The 19,999-nt window shown below is 41.8% G+C and overlaps 1 pseudogene; it reads right to left on the bottom strand.

Moving 5' to 3' along the window:
- Nucleotides 1-271: 271 nt before the first annotated feature.
- On the bottom strand, nucleotides 272-389 carry LOC126209252 (5S ribosomal RNA; annotated as a pseudogene).
- Between the last annotated feature and the right edge of the window lie 19,610 nt (nucleotides 390-19,999).

Genomic DNA, 19,999 nt, shown 5'->3' with positions numbered 1-19,999 from the left:
CTAAAGCTGTTGTCCCGTATTATCGGTAAGTCGTGCGATTAACGCACAACACAAAACATACCCTCAGTATTGTACTTGACAGTACTCGAGAGAGCTTGACTGCAGTCCCACGTGAAACGGAAATACAATGAGGTTCCAGCAAATGCGGAAGAATACATAGCGCAATGTTTACATCAGGTTTACTCTTATGATGAACGGATTATAGATGCCGATATGGAGGGGCATATGGTCAGCACACCGCTCTCCCGGCTGTATGTCAGTGCACCCCGCTTGACAACAGCGCTCGGCAGACCGGATGGTCACCCATACAAGTGCTAGCCCAGCCCGACAGTGCTTAACATCGGTGATCTAACTGGAACCGGTGTTACCACTGTGGCAAGGCCGTTGGCTAAACTGTAGAAAAAGCTCTTCTTTTTGTTCTTTGTGGCACTGTAGCTCAACTGCACACCCCCACTCTCTCCCTCTCTCTCTCCCTCTCTCTCTCTGCCTGCGCCCCACTCCCCACTCCTCCCTTTGCTAACTCTCATTGTTTATCTGTCAAACCGAAGAAGTCCTTCTTGGTGTGACGGGATAGGTTTTGATGCCTAAACGTTTGTTTACATTCACTGCAGCGACCATGTCTTTAACTCTCGCTTTAATGGCGTGAAGTAAATTCGTTTCTGAGCGTTTTCGTTGAGATGCACTACAACGACTCGGTCACAATGTCCATTGATAAGAGTTTTATTCGTCAAAAGGACTTGAATGAGGGTGCAGTGAAAGTAGTCGAGGAAACAGGAATAGAAACTTTACGAGATGCTAGTACAAACAGAAATGATAGCAAGAAAGCTGTTTTGGCAGCTTAAACATTTGTGAGAATACATGTTTCGTCTTAGAAAAGTTACATAAAAGAAAGAACGGTAGCTGCTCACCGGAAGAAAGCTGCTGAACACAGCACATCTTCAGGAGAATTAAGATATCCCTGAGTATTTCTGCTTCAAAAAACATTGTTTTTTGTGTGGAATGGGTGTTCCTGCAAATTATGCAAGGTGACAAAAACAACTGCCTCATCATAAAATTCTGTTCATCAGGTGACGATAATAGAGATGAAAGGTACAGTTAGGAAACAGGCTCAGCTATGTGGAAATGATTTTGGTGCAGCATTTGTCAACAGAATCTAGCTGATAACAGACATGGTGGCTGCGTATTGTCAGAACCACGATAAATGTTTACATGAAGTGTACATTCGTAGACCCAAGGCTGATGAAAAACAGGTTGGTCACGGGCTGAAGAGGTTGAGAGGGCTCTGAATGACATTTTCACTGTTGAGGAAGGCAATGATGAGGAATTCGCTTTTCATATGATCAACTGATGACTCATACACAGGGCAACTTCATTCCTCAAAGAAAAACTACAACACGACATTCATTGAAGACATATGGAGAAGATGTTATCATATCGAAGATAAAACAGTATAAAATCGTTTGTTTCAAAAATAATGGCGATAGAATTTTGACAGATGCGTGATACTACGAAAAACTTTCATCAGAACGGGAAGAACCTCATGGATTAGATGAGACGGTGGCTGATATAATTCTTGGAGAGATACGATCAGTACTGTATTCCATAGATGACTGTCCTTTTCCATATTATTTCATGGACGAAAATGAAAGTCTTGTTCCAGAGGTTTTCACAGTTTTCTGAGAGAGTCTTGTACTCAAGTGGAGAAAAAACTTTCAGCCGTTTCACACAGTGTTATTAGCGCTGTGAGTCCAACCTCTTTCCTTTCCCCCATACAAACTGGGTTGTCAGGTTCTTTCTATAAATCACGAAAACTGATTGACGCTGTGTAATTCTCGGGATTTTGCGCCTCTTATTCCGAAGCTGCCTGTCTTGAAATAACAGCAATCGTGTGACCACCACTACAAATATGCCCAGCAGCTTTCCATCAATTTGTTCATGATAATGCGGAATTCAACACTCTCTAACTGGATGGACATAATACCTTCCACGGAATGGAGGGAATACATTTGATAATCCCTAGAAATGGCTATTGCTCCAGGTAAAAGAATTGTCGAAGTAAAGAAAACAATACCAGCTCATCTAGGTGGTGAGATGGAAGCTGTATCCTTAAAACACTTTGAGAAAGTGGGCTCTCTTTGCTTAATGAATACCAATATCGATAATCTCAAATGGCTATTTGCTTAACCTGATAGCATCACATCCTCTTTGGCAGATCTGATTTGGCTTTATGGGGAGTGGAAAGATGTCTCCGGGATTCTACGTTCGAGTGGTTTCTTGAAGAAAACCACAGATGGTCTCCTCTTTGACGTAATCTATTGAAACCGCTCTTTAGAGAGTGGTTATACAGAAACGAATATTAGATTAAATTCTGTAATACGAAATGACCTAAGAGCCAAAAACCGGTAGTAGTATTTCGATGTAATAGTTAGTTAAAATTTTTACAAAGAGTAGATATTTGAAATAGAGTACCGCAGAGTAGTACAAAGGGAATCCAAGGAAGAGATAACAGAACTGCGTTTCGTTTTAAATGTAATATGTAAACCAATGCGCAGCATTGTTAGGTCTCTTGAGATTTCATTTTCAGCGGTGGCGAGTGTGTTCGCAGTTCTTCCGTGGTAGGCGGAATTTTGGGATTGGAAACGTAATTAAATTGCATTTTTTGAACTGGATTAGACACTGGAGTGGTAGAGAATAGATTATTTTAGGATAAATTCAGAGACAGAGTTAATTAGAAGTGATTGGGTGTACGAACATTGATATTCAAGTGAATGGTGATTTTACGTGTTAAACGAAACGCTACGATCGTATACTTACGATTGTGAAAAGATTTATTGACAATACGGAAACTTTTATGTTGAATTAGGACTTTATTCGCTGTATGCAAATTGTTAAAGACTATTGGGACTGAAAATAGTTTGGACCTTATCACACCAGTATCTTTGCCGTTCGTTGTCAAGGTGATTCCGCTAATAAACGAGAAGTGAAAAGCAGTGCCCGTTAAAAGATTAAACTTGTGATGAACAGACATTGAAAGGATTCGAACCCATAATTAATACCGTGTCGTAAGTATTGAGAAGGTTAGACACTGTAAGGCCCAGACACATATTTATAATTTATCGGACATTAATGGTAAAGGACAGTTTCATGGGAAAGCATATCTTTGGTGATAGGTACACGAAGGAATGTAGTGCTGACTGACTGTTATCATACCGAAACAATACACACTAGGATCAACTCTCATTTTACTGATCCCCCGGTGCCATCTCTCAATAATTAAGAACTTAATTGAGTCAATAAAACAGAAATATACGTGACATTCCCAACGTTTACTAAATTCCATAATCAGCTAGTGCATAGGCAATAATGTTTGTGAACATTCAAGGGTTATTGAAGGAAGCTGATAAACCGTTTTACAAACAGATTTAATAGGATTCAACGAATGCACACAGACTGCTAAAGTAACTAAATCAAATTACTCAGGGAAACAAATTAGTAAAAACGGAATGGAACTCAATTAATATCTTACACCAGAGTAATAAAAACAAAAACAAAATTGTCTTTGGATCCGTCGTGGTTGAAAGTGTATGAAATATCTCTGGAAAACCGTGATCAATTTTCAACTGCTAGTTCACACGGCTAGATTCACAACGTCATTGTGTGTGTGTGTGTGAAATCTTCTGGGACTTAACTGCTAAGGTCATCAGCCCCTAAGCTTACACACTACTTAATCTAAATTATCCTAAGGATAAACACACACACCCATGCCCGAGGGAGGACTCGAACCTCCGCCGGGACCAGCCGCACAGTCCATGACTGCAGCGCCTCAGACAGCTCGACTAATCCCGCGCGGCTCACAACGTGATTCAGAGATGTTTAATGCCCGACCCATACGGCAGATAATTGTTCTTAACTAGCCGGGACAACATATACACTAACTTTTGAGATCAGCTCCGTTGCCAGGGGTTAACGGCGAAGCGATATCTGTACAGTCGAGACGACGGTGAGTGTGTGGGCATACTATGTTGCTTACCTGCCATTTATAAACGCTGCACTTTCTGATCACAGTACCGTATACACAGTTTATTCAGCTCCGTAGAGCAGAGCAAATTGATGAATCACCAAACGCCGGCCGGAGTGGCCGAGCGGTTCTAGGCGCTACCGTCTGGAACCGAGCGACCGCTACGGTCGCAGGTTCGAATTCTGCCTCGGGCATGGATGTGTGTGATGTCCTTAGTTAGGTTTAAGTAGTTCTAAGTTCTAGGGGACTGATAACCTCAGAAGTTAACTCCCAAAGTTCTCAGAGCCACTTGAACCAATCAACAAGCTACTGTGAAAACCTACAACCAGCTTCTATACTTAAAGGTAAGATTTATAGCAGCTTGCCCACAAGGAGATCCCGATTTTTATAATATCATTAGGACAGGTGGGTTTCACCTTCTGATACTGTTCTTGAAAGGTGTAGGCTGCTTAATGGATGGCAATGTGTTGAAGGACTTGTTCGATTCAATATATGCACTGCAATCAACAGATTACTGACTGGACATGCCTTTTTGAGAGCAATTAGATCACATACATTAGCCCATACCACCTTGGTGAAAATTATCTTTGTGACAATGCATTTAGCCTCATACCTTCTAGAAAAACTTGCAGAACTCATAAATGATGGAGTCAGATCACTGATTTTGTTAGCATACGAAAAAGAGTACGTAAAGGAATCAAAAACCAAATTTTCTCCACAGTTCCAAGCCTTAGCTAACCGTGGTGCTACTTCAAAGCTATGGATTAAGTACTTTGAAACGGTTGGACTTGTTAAGGTATACATTGAAGCTGAAAGAGCAGGGAAATGGAATCTCCAAGTTATCTATCAAATGTTTCCGTACTTTCACGCTAGCGGAATTTTTTGTATGCCAGACATTGCTGCTTTTACCTACAAGACATGCACGGCTTGAAAGATGAAATGAGTGCTTAGGAATATGAAATACGTGCAGGTGGTAGCTTAAAAGTACGAAGGACCAGCAAATTTTGATGTGGAACATAGACCGATATGACGATTGAGCAGTCCCTACTGAGGATAATGAAAACAGCTAGAGGGCTGACTCATGGTCGTGGTGTTAGTGAAAGTATTCTGTATAGGTGAACTAAAGGAATGACTTCCCTCCAAAATATATGTCAGGAAATGGAGACGATGTGTATTCACTGGTTCAGAGCAGCTTGTGGAAGTGAGCGAATCAAGGACTAAAAGAGATACATGTGATTCGAAAAAAATAATGGACCAGTTTACGCAACGCTATCCTTTTCCTGATGTCACAGACGTCTTATCTCTCACCACTGGTGTTGCAAGAGACAGTACCATCAACTGCACATGGCCAAGGAGACTGGACTTCATGTAGTTTATCGAATTCTGGATGGTGACTTTGAAACTGATGAATTCTACAGGAAAGTCGGAGTTTCGCCACTTTCTAAATTGAGCAATGCAATCGAAATAAATGATGAAACCATCCTCATCAATCCTACGATTATTTTTCAAAGAATCACTATTGCTAAACAGTCTGATGAAGAAATTGTTCTTAAAATATGAACTGTCCCCTTATCCGTTATCTCTTTCCGACGCCTATGGAATGAAAAAAGGTACCAAGTCTGCTTTATACAAAGCATTCACACCAGCTGAACAGGCAAATCTGCAAGGGTGTGCCTACGTCATAGACAGAGGACAGTTGCTGCACAGAGTCATGTTGACCAAGCGTCAGTCATTTTTATCAATTTGTAGAAGTTATGTTTCATTTATTAAGTCCAAGTACAAGGACAGTGTTGTAGTCATTTTCCATGTTTACCCTTAATATGCTGAGCGAACTGGAAGACCACGCAAACAGATGTTAGTAGATGTGATATTAGATGAAATAATGATGCCGACAGTGCCACTAGAAAAATTCCTAATGACTATAAAAAATAAAAATCGTCTCATCTCAGTGCTAAAGGAAAACTTTGCAGCAGCTGGCAGTCACACAAAGCAGACACAAGATGACACGGATATTCCTATTGTAATCACAGCAATGAACCGCGGGACTGCTACGGTCGCAGGTTCGAATCCTGCCTCGGGCATGGGTGTGTGTGATGTCCTTAGGTTAGTTAGGTTTAAGTAGTTCTAAGTTCTAGGGGACTTATGACCTAAGATGTTGAGTCCCATAGTGCTCAGAGCCATTTGAACCAATCACAGCAGTGGATCTTACACAACAGTAGAGGTCTGTAGTTATTGTGGGCGAAGATGGAGATTTGCTGGTCATCGTGATTGGTCGTTGTCGAAGTGTACATTCAAATGTGTATTTCCTAAAGCCGGACAAAGGGGCACTTTCACAGCTCTCTTTTTCTCCTGACTGCAAATGAGAACAATTCATCAGTGACAATATACTTTGGATGCCATGAGTCGATATGGCATAGGTTCAGCCTCGTTCAAAGTAGGAAAAATGAGGTTTCTTCATACCTCATGAAAGACGGAGCTCTAACCTAGACCAGTGACATTTTTAAAGATCCTACGGTACATCGTGACGTTGTTACAAATTCTGGAATTACATTTTTCACTGCGTAGTAAAAACTGGCTGACAAGGAAAATATCACTTTGAACAGACTGAGGTATAAATGCTAACTTAGGTATGCATACAGAACAACAGCCCATTTCGCATCCCTTCCTCCTACTGAGTCTGCAATACTTTCAAGTACAGCAGTGGATTTGATAGTGAAAAAGATCTTGTGCAGTGCGGGTGTAGGAAATCCATAGGTCTTCTGTAGCCAGTACTAACTCTACAGCCACCAGCACCAGAAGCAGTTATAAAACTGATTTCTTTCAAATGCATGAAGACGTGTCAGACCAGTCCGGTGCAGTTGTTAGATCGGTTACTGCTGCTACAATCGCAGCTTATCAGATTTAAGTGAGTCTGAACGTGGTGTTACAGTCGACGCACGAGTGATGGGACACAGCTTCTCCGGTAGCGGTGAAGTGGGGATTTTCGGCTACAACCATTTCACGAGTGTACCGCGAATATCAGGAATCCGGTAAAACATCAAAAAGATCCTGCAAGAAAGGGACCAACGACGACTGAAGAGAATCGTTCAACGTGACAGAAGTGCAACCCTTCCGGTAATTGATGCAGATATTAATGCTGGGCCATCAACAAGTGTCAGCGTGTGAGCCATTCAAAGAAACATCATTTCAGAGCCGAAAGCCCACTTATATACCGTTAAGACTGCACAACGCAAAGTTTTACGCTTCGACTGCGCCCGTCAACACCGACATTCGACTGTTGCTTACTGGAAACATGTTGCCTGGTGGAAAGAGTTTCGTTTCAAATTGTGTCAAACGGATGGACGAGTGTGGAGACAACATGATGAAACATGTTAGCAGGGGACTGTTCAAGCTGGTGGAGGCTCTGTAATAGTGTCGGGTGCGTGCAGTTGGAGTGATATGGGACCCCTGATACGTCTACATACGACTCCGACAGGTGACACGTATCTAAGAATCCTGTCTGATCGCCTGCATCCATTCATGTCCATCGTGCATTCCCACCGACTTGGGCAGTCACAGCAGGACAATGCGACACCCCACATGTCCAGAATTGCTACAGAGTGGCTTCAGGAACACTCTGCCTTGTTTAAACACTTCCGCTGCCCACCAAACTCCCCAGACATGAACATTATTCAGCATGTCTGGGATGCCTTGCGACGTGCTGTTCAGAAGAGATCTCCATCACATCGTACTACTACGGATTTATGGACAACGCTGCAGGATTCATGGTATCAGTTCCCATCAGAATCACTTCAGACGTTAGTCTAGTCGATTCCACGTCATGTTGCGGCACTTAGCCGCGCTCGCGGGGGCCCTACATGATATTAAGTATCTCTGGCTCTTCCGTATACAGGGTGGTCCATTGATAGTGACCGCGCCAAATATCTCACGAAATATGCGTCAAACGAAAAAACTACAAAGAACGAAACTTGTCTAGCTTGAAGGAGGAAACCAGATGGCGCTATGGTTGGCCCGCTAGACGGCGGTTCAATAGGTCAAACGGATATAAAATGCGTTTTTTTAAATAGGAACCCCCATTTTTTATTACATATTCGTGTAGTACGTAAAGAAATATGAATGTTTTAGTTGGACCACTTTTTTCGCTTTATGATAGATGGTGCTGTAATAGTAACAAACGTATAAGTACATGGTATCACGTAACAATCCGCCAGTGCGGGCGGTATTTGCTTCGAAATACATTACCCGTGTTAAAATGGACCGTTTACCAATTGCGGAAAAGGTCGATATCGTGTTTATGTATAGCTATTGTGATCAAAATGCCCAACGGGCGTGTGCTATGTATGCTGCTCGGTATCCTGGAAGACATCACCAACTGTCCGGACCGTTCGCCGGATAGTTACGTTACTTAAGGAAACAGGAAGTGTTCAGCCACATGTGAAACGTCAACCACGACCTGCAACAAATGATGATGCCCAAGTAGGTGTTTTGCTTCTGTCGCGGCTAATCCGCACATTAGTAGCAGACAAATTGGGCGAGAATCGGGAATCTTAAAAACGTCGGCGTTGAGAATGCTACATCAACATCGATTGCACGCGTACCATATTTCTATGCACCAGGAATTGCATGGCGACGACTTTGAACGTCGTGTACAGTTCTGCCACTGGGCACAAGAGAAATTACGGGACGATGACAGATTTTTTGCACGCGTTCTATTTAGCGACGAAGCGTCATTCACCAACAGCGGTAACGTAAACCGGCATAATATGCACTATTGGGCAGCGGAAAATCCACTATTGCTGCGACAAGTGGAACGTCAGCGACCTTGGCGGGTTAATGTATGGTGCGGCATTATGGGAGGAAGGATAATTGGCCCTCCTTTTATCGATGGCAATCTAAATGGTGCAGTGTATGCTGATTTCCTACGTAATGTTCTACCGATGTTACTACAAGATGTTTCACTGCATGACAGAATGACGCTGTACTTCCAACTTGATGGATGTCCGGCACATAGCTCGCGTGCGGTTGAAGCGGTATTGAACAGCACATTTCATGACAGGTGGGTTGGTTGTCGAAGCACCATACCATGGCCCTCACGTTCACCGGCTCTGACGTCCTCGGATTTCTTTATGTGGGGAAAGTTGGATATTTGCTATCGTGATCCACCGACAACGCCTTGATAACATGCGTCAGCGCATTGTCAATGCATGTGCGAACATTACGGAAGGCGAACTACTCGGTGTTGAGAGGAATGTCGTTGCACATATTGCCAAATGCATTGAGGTTGACGGACATCATTTTGAGCATTTATTGCATTAATGTGGTATTTACAGGTAATCACGCTGTAACAGCATGCCTTCTCAGAAATGATAAGTTCACAAAGGTACATTTATCACAGTGGAACAACCGAAATAAAATGTTCAATATTACAGCGCCATCTATCATAAAGCGAAAACAGTGGTCCAACTAAAACATTCATGTTTCTTTATGTACTACAAGAAAATGTAATAAAAAATGGGGGTTTCTATTTTAAAAAACGCAGTTTGTATCCGTTTGAACTATGGCAGCACCATCTAGCGGGCCAACCATAGCGCCATCTGGTTTCCTTCTTCAAGCTAGACAAGTTTCGTTCTTTCTAGTTTTTTCGTTTGACGCTTATTTCGTGAGATATTTGGTGCGGTCACTGTCAATGGACCACCCTGTATATCGATACTTTTTCGAAGAAATGCTGAAATACTGATATAACGACATTTTATCGACAGTCCTAGATAGGTGTCCAATGCGACGAATCGTCAGACTCGCACGAAGCGGGAGGCGCAGACAGCTCTCCGAACCAGCAGCGGCGCCCCAGCAGCAACAGCAGGAGCTGCGGCGCCAAGGCGGAGGCGGCGGCTTGATTTAGTTGGGGGCGCGGAACGCCGCCGCCGCCCCCACTCAAACTTCTCATTTAGCCGCCTGTTAGCCGAGTTAGCGCCAAGTAGCGGCCGACGACTGTCTCTCTCCGTCACTGCCGCTACGACACTGGACCCCTCTGGAAATTTCCACCGCCCACCCAATAAGACACGGTTATGTGCCGACTGTTGCTCGACAACACTCTAATCTGGCTCCCGCCGTACTTTGTTGATTTTCTGTTCAAAAAGTTTTATGCTAATTTGTAAAAATTTGACATGTTGAGAAACGCAGTCTTATTAGAAGTACCAGGTTTATAATTCAAGCAGCGACTAGCCACAATTATGGTTTAAGAAAGTTTAACTCAAACCACTACCGTTTTGAGACTTATTACAAATCCCTCTTCACACGGATTTTAGAGCTTTGAAGAAACTTTTAATAGCCGAGATCGCATTCAATACCATTTCCTACTGATGACCGGTTTCAGCAGTAAGACTGTCATCTTCTGGTCTTCAAAGAGCTTGTTGTTGCGCGTCCTGTTCCATTATGACTGTATTAAACATAGCGTTTTGACACTAAAGCGGATGGCATGTAGCACATTACACAGTTGTGTTAAAAATAAAAACAAGTATTGTAATATTTCCAGCTTTACAGCCATCATACTGTATTTGGCTACCAGAAGCTCTTCTTAGAGCAGTTGAGGAGGCAGCAGTAGGGAGATGACGTAATGTGATGTGAGGTACCGATGGCAGATGGTTTGTTCGGTAGGGGTATCGTGAGGAACACCGCCTAAGTTGTGGTCCTTCTCAGCGATTGGCTGCTGCGTTCGGAAGTTTCGCGCCGAAATGATAACTTTCTGTTATTACTATTAAAAACACTAAGCAGTTGGACCGATGACCTAGCAGATTGCTCCCTTCCCATCTACATTTACATACATACTCCGCAATCCACCATACGGTGCGTGGTGGTGGGTACCTCGTACCACAACTAGCATCTTCTCTCCCCGTTCCACTCCCAAACAGAACGAGAGAAAAATGACTGCCTATATGCCTCTGCACGAGCCCTAATCTCTCTTATCTTATCTTTGAGGTCTTTCCGCGAAATGTAAGTTGATAGCAGAAAAATTGTACTGGAGTCAGCCACAAATGCTGGTTCTCTAAATTTCCCCAGCAACGATTCACGAAAAGAACGCCTCCTTTCCTCTAGAGACTCCCATCCGAGTTCCTGAAGCATTTCCGTAACACTGGCGTGATGATCAAACCTACCAGTAACAAATCTAGCAGTCCGCCTCTGAATTGCTTCTATGTCTTCCCTCAAACGAACCTGATAGGGATCCCAAACGCTCGAGCAGTACTCAAGAATAGGTCGTATTAGTGTTTTATAAGCGGTCTCCTTTACAGATGAACTACATCTTCCCAAAATTCTACCAATGAACCGAAGACGACTATCCGCCTTCCCCACAACTGCCATTACATGCTTGTCCCACTTCATATCGCTCTGCAATGTTACGCCCAAATATTTAATCGACGTGACTGTGTCAAGCGCTACATTACTAATGGAGTATTCAAACATTCTGTTTCCTATTCATCTGCATTAATTTACATTTATCTATATTTTGAGTTAGCTGCTATTCTTTACACCCATTATAACACTACCGTCTGCCACTACTATACCATAACCTCAAAGCCTAAGGCAGTTCGTATAAAGAAATTATTCTTATTCTAGTAATTATAGTATGAAGAAGCTGAGCAGTGTTACCCTCTGAGAGGAATTTTGTTATATTGACCGCGTTTTACCTAACGGAGGTGGCTTATCGGAAGTGAAAGTCACAATTACGTAATTATTCAAACAGTAACAAATAATGTTTTACCTAGATACACTGTTTAGAGAACAAGGAAAACGGTCGCCAGCCTAATTAGGCAAGAGAATGATTAACATTCTTGTTCAAGAAAATAGTTATTAGTAACTTTAACGGACAAACTCAACCTATACTTTACCACAAGCAAGTGCAATGAACTCTGGCACCTGCATATGTTCACGGTTACGATTGGAAGCTGACAGAGCAGGACGCACTATTTGCATAAATATAACAGATAACGGAACACACTATTACTTTCAAGGCTTATTCAAACCAAATAAGTTTTATAACGTTACTATTAACATTCACAGCAGAATCATAAATTGTACATAGGTTAAGCCTCTCTCAGTTAAATACTTTACTATTTAAAATGAAAGTTAATTGGAATCCACTAACAGGTTGCTTCTCACTATCTTTGAATAAAGAAATTATTGTTTTCCAATACACAAGACATACAAACACTTAGCAAACATGAATATGTAACTAGCCACTATTGCAGTTTTCCACTTTTACTACAGGAAACATGATCTTGACAAATTTGCAAGAAACTGACTCAACTTGTACAGCACACTACAGACAGTACTATGATCATTAACTAAGCAACACTTTGTAAGCCTCAGTTCTAAGAGCTTTTAATCTTTAAAAGAAACTGCAAATTGTCTTTATTACCACAGTCTTCTACTTTCAAGTAAATGGTTAAAGAGGAGACTTTGAAACTCCACAAAACTTTAAATTAGACTGTTTCCATCCCTGGGAGGCTTTCACAAGACTACATTTACTACCTCCCACAATTTCACTGAATCCACAGTAAATCTGAACACTCCCTTTTTACCAAATATCAAACAACATTATTTAATGTTCTGAGGCTTTCATTTTTTACCACAAACTAGGACACTCGGTAATCATAGGGACTTGAGGGACTTGAAAGGTGTTGAGATAGGGAAAAGTCAAGATAGATACATGAATTCAATTAGAAGTTACCTTATATTTGAGCACACTAACACATCCAATAAGCTGATCCTTCACTGTACATTATTATAGTATTCCGTTACAGTGATTGCGCAATGTGGTGGCAACTGCATGTTGGTAGGTGGATTTGTAGGTAGAATTGCTGGACTCTGTCCCTTCTTGGTGGCGATGATGGATACCAATTCCAGAATGGTTCCAGCAATTTATCCATCCATCCGAGGCATTGTAAAGTGGCAGAAAAAGCCTCTCTCGGAACCAGCACAATATACAACTTTTACATGATAGTGCACAGTTTGGTAGCTCGTCCCCGACTGACTCTTTATTTATTTATTTATTTATTTATTGTTCCGTGGGACCACATTTAGGAGAAGTCTCCATGGTCATGGAACGAGTCAATACATGAAATTATAACACGATTGTAGAAACAGAATGAAATGAAATATAAGAAACATATACAGGCGACAAGTCGTTAGTTTAAATAAAGAAAATCAAGAATGTAACACTGGAATTTGCTTAATTTTTTAGCTCTTCCAGGAGCTCCTCGACAGAATAGAAGGAGTGAGCCATGAGGAAACTCTTCAGTTTAGACTTAAAAGTGTTAGGGCTACTGCTAAGGTTTTTGAGTTCTTGTGGTAGCTTATTGAAAATGGATGCAGCAGAATACTGCACTCCTTTCTGCACAAGAGTCAAGGAAGTGCATTCCACATGCAGATTTGATTTCTGCCTAGTATTAACTGAGTGAAAGCTGCTAACTCTTGGGAATAAGCTAATATTGCTAACAACAAACGACATTAAAGAAAATACATACTGTGAGGGCAATGTCAAAATTCCCAGACTATTGAATAGGGGTCGACAAGAGGTTTTCGAACTTACACCACACATAGCTCGAACAGCCCGTTTTTGAGCCAAAAATACCCTTTTTGAATCAGAAGAATTACCCCAAAAAATAATACCATATGACATTAGCGTATGAAAATATGCGAAGTAGACTACTTTTCGTGTTGAAATGTCACTTATTTCAGATACTGTTCTAATGGTAAATAAAGCGGCATTTAGTTTCTGAACAAGACCCTGAACATGGGCTTTCCACAACAGCTTACTATCTATCCATACGCCTAGGAACTTGAACTGTTCCGTCTCGCTTATAACATGCCCATTCTGTCTGATTAAAATGTCAGTTCTTGTTGAATTGTGAGTTAGAAACTGTAAAAACTGAGTCTTACTGTGATTTAGCATCAAATTATTTTCCACAAGCCACGAACTTATATCATGAACTACATTATTTGATAATGTTTCAATATTACACACAAGATCCTTCACTACCAAGGTGGTGTCATCAGCAAACAGAAATATTTTTGAATCACCTGTAATACTAGAAGGCATATCATTTATATAAATAAGAAACAGCAGTGGCCCCAGCACCGACCCTTGGGGAACGCCCCATTTAACAGTGCCCCATTGGGACTGAACATCATTACCACTCTCAATATTGCGGAGGATTACCTTCTGCTTTCTGTTCTTAAAGTAGGAGGCGAACCAATTGTAAGCTACTCCCCTTACTCCATAATGTTCCAACTTCTGCAGTAATATTTTGTGGTCAACACAGTCAAAAGCCTTCGTTAAATCAAAGAAAACACCTAACGTTCGCAACCTTTTATTTAATCCTTCCAAAACCTCACAGAGAAAAGAGACTATAGCATTTTCAGTTGTTAAGCCATTTCTAAAACCAAACTGTACATTTGACAGCAAATTATGTGAATTTAAATGCTGTAGTAACCTTGTATATACAACCTTCTCGATAACTTTAGCAAACACCGATGGCATAGAAATAGGTCTATAATTGTCAACATTATCCCTGTCTCCCTTTTTATAAAGTGGCTTCACTACCGAGTACTTTAATCGGTCAGGAAACCGACCACTCCTAAAGGAAAAGTTACAGATATGGCTAAGTACTGAGCTAACATACGTGGAACAATACTTCAGTATTCTGCTAGATACCCCGTCATATCCATGAGAGTTCTTGGTCTTTAGTGATTTAATTATTAACTCAATCTCCCTCTTGTCAGTATCATGGAGGAGCATTTCAGGTAACAGTCTCGGAACACTTTTTTCTAAGAGTGCTATATGATTCCCTGTTGGGGCTAGGTTTCTATTTAGTTCACCTGCTATATTCAGAAAGTGATTATTAAGTACTGTACATATATGCGACTTATCAGTAACACGGACATCCCCACTACGCACTGATTCTATATTCTCGACCTGTCTCTGCAGACCAGCCACTTCCTTTACGACTGACCATATGGTTTTAATTTTATCCTGAGACTTCGCTATTCTATCTGCATACCACATACTTTTTGCCTTCCTAATAACATTTTTAAGCACCTTACAATACTGTTTGTAATGGGCTGCTGCATTTAGATTGTGACTGTTTCTAACGTTTTGATATAATTGCCACTTTGTTCTACAAGATATTCTTATCCCTTTAGTCAGCCACCCAGGCTGCCTGTTTGTGCTAGTACCCTGTTTTGAACGTTCTAACGGAAAGCAACTTTCAAAGAGCACGAGAAAAGTCTTGAGGAAAGCATTATATTTATCGTCTACTGTATCAGCACCATAAACATCTTGCCACTCTTGTTCCTTGATAAGGTTTAAAAAAGTCTGTACAGCAACTGGATCAGCTTTCCTAAAAAGTTGGTAACTATATTTAGCACGTGTTGCAGCACAAAAATCTTTTAGACTTAAAATTTGTGCATCATGATCTGAAAGGCCATTCACCTTTTTGCTAACAGAATGCCCTTCTAATAATGACGAATGAACAAAAATATTGTCTATGGTTGTTCTACTGTTCCCTTGCACTCTCGTTGGAAAGAATACGGTTTGCATAAGATTATATGAATTAAGGAGGTCCACCAGCATCCTTTTCCTTGCACAATCACTTATACAATTAATATTGAAGTCACCACATATAACTAACTTTTTGTATTTCCTATAAAGTGAACCAAGAACCTCCTCTAGCTTTAGCAAAAATGTTGTGAAATCGGAGTCTGGGGATCTATAAATAACAACAGTAAGAAGTTTAGCTCCACTAAATTTAACCACACCTGCACAACATTCAAACACCTTTTCAGTGCAGTACTTTGAAACATCAATTGACTCAAATGGGATACCGTTTTTCACATACATGGCTACTCCCCCACACCGCAAAGAGCTCCTAGAAAAGCTGCCAGCCAACCTGTATCCTGGTAAAGGAAGCCTCTGAATTATCTCCTTATTTAAGAAGTGTTCAGATATACCAATAATTTCAGAGTCAACATCTATAAGCAGTTCACTAACTTTATCTCTAATACCTTGTATATTTTGATGAAATATACTAATTCCCTCATTAATCGGATACCCAAGCTTTGTAGAAAGTGGTTTCTTTGTTAGAGAGACTTCCCTTAAGCAGGAATACCTATCAGCTGACTTCAATCTAAAAAAGGTGCAGCTCTAACACACACTACTGCAGGAATTTTCCCATGAGTGATCCCACCAACCCCACCTATGCTGTCACCTATAAGCTTTGCCAACCTCCCCTTCCCATACCTGTTGAGGTGCAGGCCGTGTCTAGTGAAACCCGTCCTGCTGATAGACTCCACCGACACCACTGAAATGTGACTCATGCCTTCCGTCATCAGCGCACCCCCAAGTCTCATGTTATTACGCCTGATGGCTGTATTAAGATGAGGCCGATCGTGACGCTGAAACAGTTCCACGAAATGCACATTCGTGTTGCCAGTCTGAGTGGCTATCTTTTCCAGGTCACCATCTATGTCATACTCCCCATCCCTATCAATACTATTACCAGCCCCACCCACAATCACTACCTGATCCTCTTTAGTAAAATCCCTACATAACCCCCCTATGTTAAAAGTCACCTGAGCCAATCCTGCATTAGGCTTCACAATGCTGGTGACCTGGTACTCACTCTTGTTCCACCTTTTCTACCTAGGCCAACCACAACCTGCGCGCGCTACTAAGTTCCGTTCCTGAGGGAAACCACACTATCCCTTACACACAAAATAACTAAGAATCCTAAGTGAAGGTCAGCAGTTTACATAACAGCAAACAAACATTTTACATAAAACAGAACATTTGCATATATTGGCATTTCTACAAAAAACTATTCACACAGAAATTTTGTTCCCTCCAAATGGGACAAAGAATTTAAATGACAGATATACTACATTGCATAGAATCAAACCACGACATCAAAGTTTTAACAAAGAAAGGAGTATACAATTTTATGTTATCGATTCAAACACATTTACAGATACTCAATGTTATAACATTAAACCAAAGCAAAAAGCAAAATAAATCCGTACAGCATTAGAGCTATGGTGTTACACAATCACAAATCCTGTTCAAGTCATCTTGTATCCTCCTACAGTCACTCAACGACGACACCTTCCCGTACACCACAGCATCATCAGCAAACAGCCGCACATTGCTATCCACCCTACCGAAAAGATCATTTATGTAGATAGAAAGCAACAGCGGACCTACCACACTTCCCTGGGGCACTCCAGATGATACCCTCACCTCCGTTGAACACTCAATATCGAGGACAACGTACTGCGTTCTATTACTTAAGAAGTCTTCGAGCTACTCACACACTTGGGAACCACCCAATTAAGCAGTGTGTTTACTTGCATTTTATAAAAAGAAAGAGATTCTTTCTTTAGTAGGCTGCCGACGTTGGTGGCCGAGTGGTTCTAGGCACTTCAGTCTGGAACCGCGCGACTGCTACGGTCGCAGGTTCGAATTCTGTCTCAGGCATGGATGTGTGTGATGTGCTTAGGTTAGTTAGGTTTAAGTAGTTCTTAGTTCTAGGGGAGTGATGGCCTCAGATGTTAAGTCCCATTGTGCTCAGAGCCATTTGAACCAATTTTGTAGCAGGCTATCATTCCATAATTTGAAAAGTATTAATAAACAGCAGAATAATAAACAACTGATGAATGAAAAGTCAGACGAAGCACTTTGGAGATCTTCGTATCGCGCCTGACTTGGATGGCGGGCGAAGTTTTTCGGTTGTAAGGTCAGAGCTGATTCGGCAGTGTCGGAGGACAGACATGTTGCCTGCCGCGGTATCAGTTAGGACATAATTTGCAATATCTAGTTTGTAAATGTGAGAACTGGACTGACAGTCTTGGAGGACAGACATGTAGTCTGCCCGGTCGGTGTCAGTTAAGACTCTATTAGCGATGCATGCGTTGAATAAATGTGTGAGCTGGTTCGGGAGTCTCGGACGGACATGTTGTCTGCTACGATATCAGTTAACACTTAACTTGCATTTTCTAGTTCCCACATGTGATAGCTGTAATTACGGAAATGCACAGTTCATTAATTTGTTGAAGAACAGAAGCTACTTGACTCTAAAAGGGAATGTAACTGTACAGTTTCTCGTGTCCTGCTAGAAAAAGAAAGCGAGTGGCATTCCGTATAAAAAAACTGATTGGGAATTTAATTATTTCTTAAGTAACAGTTCCTCGCTAATAGTTTCTTACAGCCTCAAGATGTCGGATTCACGACATACGTGCTGTCTTCCACGCAATGGACAACTATAGAAATTGGCAGGTTGATGAACATTAATTAGAACTTACTCATTCCACACATGGCAGTGGAAGCAAATAGGGACCTCACGTGTACTGCAATCTTAGTACAATGAGATCAGTGATACGTCCTCTGTGGTGACACAGAGGAGGTATGAAGGAGAGAAATTTCCGAGGAAAGGTTTTTACAGGGGGACAATTATTGACTATGCGAAATAGAATCGTCGTAACTTCTGAATAGTTCGAGTTAGGACGTTCAAATTGTGCGGTTGGCCGCGCGGAATCATGGGAATTAGTATGCGCATGCATGATTTGGCGGAGCAACGAAGCTTACATCCATTTGTATGGATTCGTTCATAATCAAAACTGGCTCATTTGGGGGGTCGAGCCGGCCGAAGTGGCCGTGCGGTTCTAGGAGCTGCAGTCTGGAACCACGAGACCGCTACGGTCGCAGGTTCGAATCCTGCCTCGGGCATGGATGTGTGTGATGTCCTTAGGTTGGTTAGGTTTAAGTAGTTCTAAGTTCTAGGGGACTACTGACCTCAGCAGTTGACTCCCATAGTGCTCAGAGCCATTTGAACCATTTTTGAGGGGTCGGGGTGGCTTAGAGTCTGCATTTCGTGATCGATAAATTACTTCAATTTCAAAGGGTTACTGTATGGTGTTTAATGTTCATTCACGGACTAATCGGTGCGATATTCCTTGATGGTGCGGTGACAACCGAACGGTGCGTGAAGGTTTTGGAAGATGATTTCTTCCCCATCATCCAAAGTGACTCTGATTTCGACAGGACGTGGTTCATGCAAAACGGATCTCGACCGTTCAGGCTGGTGGAAGCTCTGTAATAGTGTGGGGCGTGTGCAGTTGAAGTGATGTGTGACCCCTGATACGTCTAGATACGACTCTGACAGATGACACGTATCTAAGAATCCTGTCTGATCGCCTGCAGCCATTCATGTCCATTGTGCATTCCGACGGACTTGCGCAATTCCAGCAGGACAATGCAAGACCCCACACGTCCAGAATTTCTACAGAGTGGCTCCAGGAACACTCTTCTGAGTTTAAACATTTCCGATGGCCACCAAACTCCCCAGACGTGAACATTACTGAGCATATCTGGGATCTGGGATGCCCTCTCGTACTCTTACGAATATTAGGCAGCCGTACCAGTTTCTTTGGCTCTTCAGTGCAGGACCGGTTCTTTGAAGGTCAGATGACAGTCTCAGCTGTTGAAGCCGATCATCAGAAAAAAAAATTACTGGATGCGTTCTTGGCTGTTAAAAGTTTCTTAGAAGGAAGTATTGATCGCTCTTTCCTATCACTAATGATGAGAAATTGCAGTCTTACAGTTTTCCTTTGTTTCCTGTAGGGACCTCGTTTTATGTTCGTTTTGTACGAAGATCAAGAGAAGATTTTTTTCGTTCACAGTCAGTGCAGTTGCCGAGAGATGCATTTCATTTCGATCTTCGCAGAAACTCGAAAAGAGGTAGGCAGGAGATTTTGAAAATCATTTGTGACGATGAAAGGAAAGATTATTTAGATCGGGGAGACATCAAGGAATTCATCACAGAGTTTTCAATAGGACTTTAATCCGGTGTGGCGCATCCTGCCGCGTTCCCCTTCTCCTCATCCTTCCATCGAAATCCAAACGAATTCAAAACCCCCAACACTGGCGATCTT

The sequence above is a fragment of the Schistocerca nitens genome, chromosome 1, assembly GCF_023898315.1.
Source record: "Schistocerca nitens isolate TAMUIC-IGC-003100 chromosome 1, iqSchNite1.1, whole genome shotgun sequence".
NCBI classification, from domain to species: domain Eukaryota; kingdom Metazoa; phylum Arthropoda; class Insecta; order Orthoptera; family Acrididae; genus Schistocerca; species Schistocerca nitens.
Note: the sequence above shows the minus strand (reverse complement) of the source record. Positions and strands in the feature narration are given on the sequence as shown.